Raw genomic sequence first — 8,547 nt, forward strand, 5'->3', positions numbered from 1 at the left:
AGAACTAGGAGCTCCTTTAATTGAAATTAATATAATGCCATTTCTTGTGCAGCTGGCCCACTTGGGGTGGGCTAAAGGAGAAAACATCCTTCAAACTACTGGTGAGATGTATCTACTTCTATCACCTTTACGAAAATCTCATTTTAGGAAGTTATTCAGTCAAAGTAAACGTCACCTCCCAACTAACCTCTTTGCCCCTCTCTTTCCCTTGTCCTGCCCGTGGTGGCCTCTGGGTTCAGGAGCAGGGAGGCTGATGGGGCCGGGAAGCCTCACACAGGAGGAAGCCTGGCATTCTACTGTCGGATTTTGGGGTTTTGCTGCCCCCTACTGTAGGATGGCTGCACTGACAGGGTTCTTGGGCTGGGGCCGAAGAAATCTGTGGTCAGTGAACTTGCGCTCCACCCTCCCGGCCTGGGCAGGCCCAGTGGTCCCCCTGGCTGCCTCCGGCTCACTTTAGATGTTACCGGAGCTGGGGATCTCCCTGCGCCCCGGCTGTGGCTCCCGGATATCCTGTCCCCAGCAGCCCACCCTGCTGCTTTCAGCTGCAGAGGCACGGACCCCCGTTCATCCCCACGGGGTTACCCTCCCACCTCCCACTTCCCCACACCCCCAGGGAGCTCCTTCCTTCTCCGCAGGACAGATGGGAGCTTCTGGATCCCTGTCACCTCCATGGGAGTCAGGGGAGCTTGGAAGCGGTCTCTTCCTTCCAAGTAGGGAATAGGGCCTAAGACTTCTGTTTCCTGCTATCTTCTCAACCGGATTATTCATCCCACTTCCAGGCGGCAGCTCCACTGGTGACAGTCAAGGCATGCATCTGTTTGACTGGCCATCTCCATCCCCTCTCCCTCAGGACTGGAGACGCTTTCAATGAACTGTCCCTGTGCAGAAGGGACTTCCCCTCCATCACAGCCTCCTCCGCTTCCCTCTGCCCTTTGCCCTTCCTGAGATCCAGAGGGTCACAAGGTCACCACTACCCAGCAAGTAAGTTAGACCAGGCAGTAATTTCTAAATTATTCTAACCTCGACCCCCATGTTTTCTCCATCTGGAGAGGGATGGGATGTGGGGAGAGGGGGAGGAGAGAGAGGAGAGAGAGGTGAGAGGAGAGATAGTCAAAGCAACCAGTCTGGAAGCAGCCGGGCGGGGCTCAAAGCTGGCAGCTGGCCCATGAGTTTAAAGAGGCATTTTCTTAAGGACCAGGGAAGCTGGATCATGGGCTGAATTGAGAAGAGAGGGAAGATATTTATTTAGATAGTGTTTTGAGAAACCAGATTCTCCCCCCAGGGTCTAGGAATCCCCCTGCTGCTTCACGGAGTCCCAGCCCAGGAAAGAAAATAATTTGGTGGGGTTAGGTCTCCAGCTTCAGAAGAGTAATTTGGGATCTCCCCGGGAAGGACAGATTGAAAAGTCAGGGCGCGGAATGTCAAAAATTACCCTGCAGGTGCCCCAGTGTGGGAGGAGCCACTTCCTGCTCCTCCCAGGGCCAGCGTCACCTGGAGCCTGGTCAGGTGAGGCCTATAAAACACATTTCCGACGCCGCTCCTCACATGCCCGGAACCTCAGGGACTGACCGGTCCACGTCTGGGTCTGACCAGGTGAGTGGGTCTCTTGGGACCTAGAGAGAGCACGATTGTAAAGTGGCGGGGGCGGGGGGGGGGGACTGTTGGAGATCACGGGGGGAAGGAAAGGGAGGGGGTAGGAGAGATTTTTGCCTTGGATCTAGTAAGAGCCGCCTGGGAATTTTACGTCCTAAAATTGGATGGTGAGTGATTGGCCGGCCTCAATTCTTGCCAATGTCTGGCCTCTGGCGACTGAGACAGCTGGCTGGGGAGGGTGGATCCCAGGCCATGTACCTCTCACAGACACATTCCTGGATGCTTAGAGAGGGTGACTGAAGGACACGGAGAAGATGGTGACCGCCAGTGTTACCACGAAATGCCATCTGGTGTCCTTTCCTCTACTTGAGTATAGTTGCCGGCCTCCCGCTCTTTCCTCATTCATTAATACATTCAGATATTTTTCACTTACTCAGCAGTTACTTGTGGAGCTCCTACGGATTACCTGGTGCCCTTCTAGACTCTGGAAGATAAAGTGTGCAGAACTGGGGGCGGGGCTGAAAATCCCTTTCATTTCTGTGTTCCACCTATATTTATTGGACGCCTTCTGTTTGACAAGAATTGTGCCATATCTTAGAGAAACGTTCATTTTTAATGAGTGAGATGGAGGCTTTGTGTTGACTCTGTGTGTGTGTGTGCGTGTGTGTGTGTGCGTGTGTACTTCTGATTACCTCCCCATATCAACAGCCTATGGGAAGATTCCAAAGGCGGAAGCGATGGTCTAAGATTTCAGAAGCCCTTAAAGCATCTGTATTGGGTTTTAGGTTGACGGAACTCCCACCCAGATGTCCTGCCAGCAAACCCAGCAGGCTTGCTGGCCTCCTTTTAAAGTGCCCACCACCAAGTGCCCCCCAAAGTGTCCCCCTAGGGGCCCTCCCAAGATGCCCTGCTCCAGTCTCTTCCTGCTGTGGGCCTAGCCCCAGGGCTGCTGTGGCCTCAGCTGACTGTGACATCAGAGCTTGAGCTGTTGCCAGAGCTTTGGGGCTGCTTCCCACCTGGGCTCCCAGCATCAGCCTAGTGACCAGCTGGCCGAGGATGGGCACCAGCCCTGTGCTGCTCATCCCTCAGTCTCTTCCATCCCTTGATGAGCTCTCACCTGGGGAATAAGGCCGCCCCGGCGCTGTACTGCAGGACAGCCACCCTGGGGCTGGGCTCAAACTCGCTCTCCTGACGTTTGGATGTGATGGCTCGGAATGTGCTGCTCGGCCACAATAAATATTTTTATCCACCAGCCCTCTCCGGTCCTGTGGTTTCTGTTTTTAATTCATGTTTTCACTCTATTTACCAAATTCTACTCCTTCTCTCTGAATGAATGGCTGGGTTCATAACTTTGAGTGAATAAGGGCAAAATCAATCTAGCGAATGAAAATAAGTTCATGTTTAAAATAAAATGAATGAATATAATGAAACAGAAACAGACTCAGATACAGAGAACAAACTAGTTACTCATGGGGAAAGGGGTGGGAGCAAAAGCAAGATAGGTGAAGGGCATTAAGAGGCACGAACTACTTGGGATAAAATAAACAAGTTACAAAGATGTGATGTCCGGCGCAAGGAATATAGCCAATAGTTTATAATGACTTTAAATGGAGTATAACCTATAAAAATACCAAATCACTGTTATATACCTGAAACTAATATAATATTGTAAGTCAACTGTACTTCAATAAAAGAAAAAAAGCTTAAAACTCTTAAGGAACTAAATACAACCTTTTTAAAAATACCTGTATGATTTGTTTTAATTAAAAAATGTGTAAAATGTGGTCAGTACTGAAATAAATAAATTAGGGGTATACTGATACATCAGGGAGAATCTTCCTATTATTATATGTTCAAAATGTCCTTTTAATGAATCGTCTTTTAAGAGTCTACAACAGAAAGATTTTTTTATGTAAAAAGACATTCATTTGGACATTATTTTTTTAATGCCCTTACAATAAAGTATAATGTTAATCTATAAATTTGTGCTCAGGCTTTGCTGCTGAGATAGTTATTTGGAAGAGGACCTGTGTGAAGGAATGCCCTGGCTTCCTTCATTTTAGATGAAGGAAACATACAGCCACCTGCTCCGATCCTTAGAGCCTTGTTAGGCGCGGGGAAGGCTAAGTGAACCGAGCCCTTTGACATTCACACATTAAAACAGAAGTCCATTTAGGTTGCTTCCATGTCTTGTACATTGTAAATAGTGCAACAGAAAATGAATACAGATGGATTTAAATATGTATGTGGTATATTCATAAAGCATGTTCCATAGGCTATAAAAAACCAAACTCAACAATATAGAAGAGCCTCACAGATACAATGTTGAGTGAAACAAGTAAGGTACAAAATAATACAGACAGTATTATTCCATCTATTTCCATTTATATGGATTTCAAGAATGAGCAAAAGTAATCTGTGGGGATAGAGTTCAGAACCGGGGTTACTCTTCGTACTGAATGAGAGGAAGAATGAGGCAGCTTTTTGAGGTGCTGGAAATGTTCTTTATCCTGATCTAGACTGTGATTACACAGGTGTATACATATGAAATAAATGCATTGAGTTCCACACTCAGGATGTATGTCATCTGCGATTTTTTAAAGTTATACCTCAATATAAAAAAGTTAACGGGGAAAGGATACTCAATTGCTGTTAGGACAGTTATCCACAAAGTAGAAACTTGTTTTTAATTTGCTGATTCTCCACTAGAGGGCACCCCTGCACAAGAGCAAGTCCTCCTTTAGCGAGGGATGCATGGCCATCCGCAGCTGGCTCCAGGCTGGCTTTGCAGCTCACCTCCAACCATTTCCCCCTCGTGGTCACTATGCCCTTTTAAACTATTTGTGGGAGACTGCATGCAGCCACACAATCACACTAAAGTGTGATAAGTGCTGTTGCGACAAAATCTTTTTTTTTCCAACAATTAGATAAGACCCCGTAAGGAATCTGTGTGGCCAGATTAAGGGATGAGCAAGGTTCAGCAAGACCTAAAATTCACGCAGTCTGTCTCTGTTTAAAAGTCAAAGCCTTAGCAAGTGGTAATCAAGTGTGACTTTTAACCCCTAAAAGTCTTAAGAAGAGATGTTCTTGAGTTGCCAGCTTCAATATTTAGAATAAAAAGTTTTTAAATGCAGTAAGCTCTTTGAAACACTCCCACCAAGAGAACATTCTTCTTACATTTGTGTAAACTCCACACATAACACAGATGAAAGGTCTGTTTCCTATTTACTGCAGTCTGTTGTTCATTCATCCTTTCTTTCTTTCTTTCAACAGTTATTGAGCACCTCAGCATGTCCCAGGCCTGTGCTGTCATCCGGAATCAGAGGTAAAGGATGCTAATTCCCTGTCCTCACGTGGTTCACACACGGGGGAGACAGACTCAATAACCACACAGTCTATTGAAGTGGCACAGGAGTCACAGAGGACTGGGACGCGGTGGGGGTGGGGGTACAGTAAGGGATGGTTTCTGGGAGCAGGTGATTTCTGAAGTTGTGATAGTCTGACAGGAGGTGAAGGACATCTTAGACGTAGGGAATACTGTTCCTAACACACACACCAGCACGAGCCACGGCAAAGGGACATTAGCATGATGCCATCATAAAGGTGCCAGTACACAGAGTGCTCCGAGAAGGCTAAAAGGGAAGAATTAATTTGGTAGAGTCACATCTAGGAAGATTTACTGTGCCATTTTCAGGTTGACCTGGAAAAAAAAAAAGTGAAGATTCAGTGGGTGAAGAGGTAGTTTGCACAGACAACCAGCAGGTGGCGCCCGCCCTTCCCTGCAGCTTGCGGACGAGCCTGGTCAGACCCCTTTCGAAGTACCTCCCACCCCAGGAGCCAAATACAGAAGCTGGCCGGGGCCACCCCTGCCCCGACCCTTACACCCCCCGACCCACCCCCACTTACCCCCCCCCATCACAGCATATACCCTGAGCTGTTCTGTACCCGCTACCCAGAGAAATGAGGAGAAACAGCCGTGGTGAACAAAGCACCGTATTTGCTTTTATTTCACAGAAGAATGTAACTTCTGTGCTTTCTCTTTCAGAAAATAAAAGATTATCTACCGTTTCTACTGAATGCCACGAAAAGAGAGAACTAAAAACAGTCACGAATTTCAGAATAGTGAGGACGCTGCACCTAAAACTAGGGGCACAAGGAAGCCGCCTAGATGTGGAGAGAAGACCGGATCGGCACTCAGCGCCGGCACTCCTGGGGGCTCCCCGTGACCCCTGAGCGCCCCCCCCCCGATACCCCCCCCCAGGGGAGGCTGGCCTAGAACGGGGGGCCGCCCACCCACAAAAGAAACACACGTAAAGAAAAGCAAGGGGGGGCTGAGGAGAGAACAGGGCTCTGGGGCCAGGCCCCGGACTCGTTAGCCCTGGAACCGCGGACCGGCCACCCGCTCTCACGCAAGCGCCGTTTCTCAACTTTGAAGTGGGTCCGTAACAGCCTCCCGGAGGCGCTGACGAGGCTGGGTTGTGGAAGCGCCTGCGACGCCCAGCCTACAGCAGCTCCTCAATAAACGGTGCCGTCGGGTCCCCGCTACTCTCCCCCTGTCACTCCCTCCCAGCCACGCCGGCCTCCTCGCTGTATCTCGCGTGGGTCACGCACACGCTCATCTCAGGGCTCGGGCACTGGCTCTTCCCTCTCTGCCTGGAGTGTTCTTACCCAAGATGTCTCCTTGGCTCACTCCTTAAACTCATTCAAGTATTTGTGCAAAAGTGGGCTTCCTAATAAAGCAGATCTGACCAGTCAGTCCATTTAAATTGCAGCTCCCTCTCCGTCCCTGCGCAGGCATTGCCAATCTTCCTAATTCTGCTCTATTTTAATAGCCGTTATCACCTTCCAACATTTTATGTATTTTACCTACTTACCAGGTTTATTGTTTCCTGCCTACACTCCCCTGCCCCTCACTTTTCCACCTTCCACTTTTATCTGTTCCGTTCACTGTTGTATCCTTGGTGCCAATAACATTGACTGGGACATAGTAGAGGCTCAATGAATACTTTCATGAATGAATGGATGCACACATGAATGCCCTTCCATCTCTGAGAATCAGGTCTCCTCATCTGTCAAACAGGGAGAGCTGGTCTTAAGATGAAAGGTGATCCCTTATAAGAAAGGGCCAGGAGGTGGGGAAGCACAGCACCATGGCTGACTGCTTTCCAAGTGACTGTCAAGAGCATCCAGCAGAAGGAGCGGGGAGGGTGTCGCTCAGTGGGAGAGTGCCTGCTTAGCATGCACAAGGTCCTGGGTTCACTCCCTAGTGCCTCCATATAAACAAGCAAACAAACCAACCTATTTACCTTCCCCTCGAAAAGAAAAAAAAAGTAAAAACAAAAAAAAAAGGGCATTCATCAAGGAGGGGTGAAAGGCTGCCCAGACACATACCTGGGCCCTAGTTTCAGTCCCTGTGCAGAGGGCCTTAAACTTGCTGTGATTTGGCCCTGGGGAGGAGTGTCAAAGGCTGTGGGTTTAAGCAGGACCCTGTGTCTTTGGGGTTGGCACTAATTGCACCCCACTATGCTCGGGGAACTCAATAGAGGTTGTTCCTTACCCTGGAGGTGCCCACAGTCAACCTTTGTCTTTTGGAGAGGGGCAAACCTGGATTTAATCCCAGCTCTTCCACCATTGAGTTAGGATCTTGGACACGTCACATCATTTGTCTGAACCCCAGTTTACACCTCTGTCGAACAGGGATAATAATGGCTACTGCTCGAGGTTATCTTGAGTGCCCAGCACACTGCTTACACATAGCGTGCATGTCATAAAACTATTTCCCTCTGGCTTCCGTCTTGAGCTCCATCTTCCGGAGACATAGTGTGCAATTCAGGACCTGCCCTGCAGAGGGTGCCAGAGCACCAAGGAATCCTAGCTACCCAGGGACTCGGGCGTGCAAGGTGGCTGTGGGCCCACTAAGTCAGCCAAGGTTCTCTGGGCCCCAGACCTTGGGCTCCTCTCTCTCCATGCCCTCTACCCAGGCCCCGCTCCTGCCCACGGGCTGCCCAGCAGCTCCCCCTTCCCAGGCTCCGTCCAATCAAATATGATACAACCACTGTCCTGGGTAAGCGACAAGCTGGCTTGATAAAACCAATTGTGCCAGGAAGTTTTTAGGTAATATTTGCTCCTCCCAGCTAACATGTGTGGATTTTAACAGGGGCTTTCTGAATACATAGTCGGGAACAAGTGGACATTACAGGGGCTAAAATCAGTGTTTCTCATTTAGACCCATGTGCGTTTCATGGTGAATATTGAAGATTTATTTCCTCCCTTCAGTGAGCTACTATTAGATTAAAAAGATAAAATTACTCGTAATCCACCATTTTAACCTACAAAACAACAATTTCATATGGTCCGAATTAATTTCACCCCTTCAACTCTTCTCAACTTCACTACAGACCCTAGCTTGCTTTTCTTTTTCTTTCTCTTTCTTTCTTTCTTTCTTTCTTTCTTTCTTTCTTTCTTTCTTTCTTTCTTCCTTCCTTCCTTCCTTCCTTCCTTCCTTCCTTCCTTCCTTCCCTCCCTGCTCTCTCTCTCTCTTTTCCCCATCACATTTCTGCCTTTAAGTTCTGTTCCCCTCCTGGCCCTACAGTTTCAGCTTCATCACTTGGTGCCTTGACCACACCTCACCGGTGTGAGGCGGCCCCCTGGTGGGGCCACTGCTGTGATGGGCTTGGCACCCCCTGGGGTCTCCAGAGCGCGTACACCTTGGGCACATCAGGGCTTGTCCAGCCAGGGGCTCCAGCTTCTCTGGCAGCAGGATGTGTGGGGTGAGGTGGGGGCAAATGGTTGAATAATGACCAAAACTTTTCCAAATTTGATTTTTGAAAACTGTACACTTAAGGATCTCAATGAACCCCAAGCACAAGAAACATGAATAAAAATACACCAAAGCATTTCATAACCAAATTACTTAAAACCAGTGATGAAGGAGAAAAAAGTCTTAAAAGCAGC

The 8,547-nt window shown here is 48.6% G+C and overlaps 1 long non-coding RNA gene across 1 annotated transcript; it reads left to right on the forward strand.

The window, feature by feature from the left end:
* Positions 1 to 1,534: 1,534 nt before the first annotated feature.
* LOC116658736 lies at positions 1,535 to 6,479 on the forward strand. The gene is made up of 3 exons (XR_004314024.1): positions 1,535 to 1,593; positions 4,867 to 4,918; positions 5,639 to 6,479. It is a non-coding gene; the product is annotated as an uncharacterized LOC116658736 (long non-coding RNA).
* Positions 6,480 to 8,547: the final 2,068 nt, after the last annotated feature.

This window comes from Camelus ferus, chromosome 21, assembly GCF_009834535.1.
Source record: "Camelus ferus isolate YT-003-E chromosome 21, BCGSAC_Cfer_1.0, whole genome shotgun sequence".
Taxonomy (NCBI): Eukaryota; Metazoa; Chordata; class Mammalia; order Artiodactyla; family Camelidae; genus Camelus; species Camelus ferus.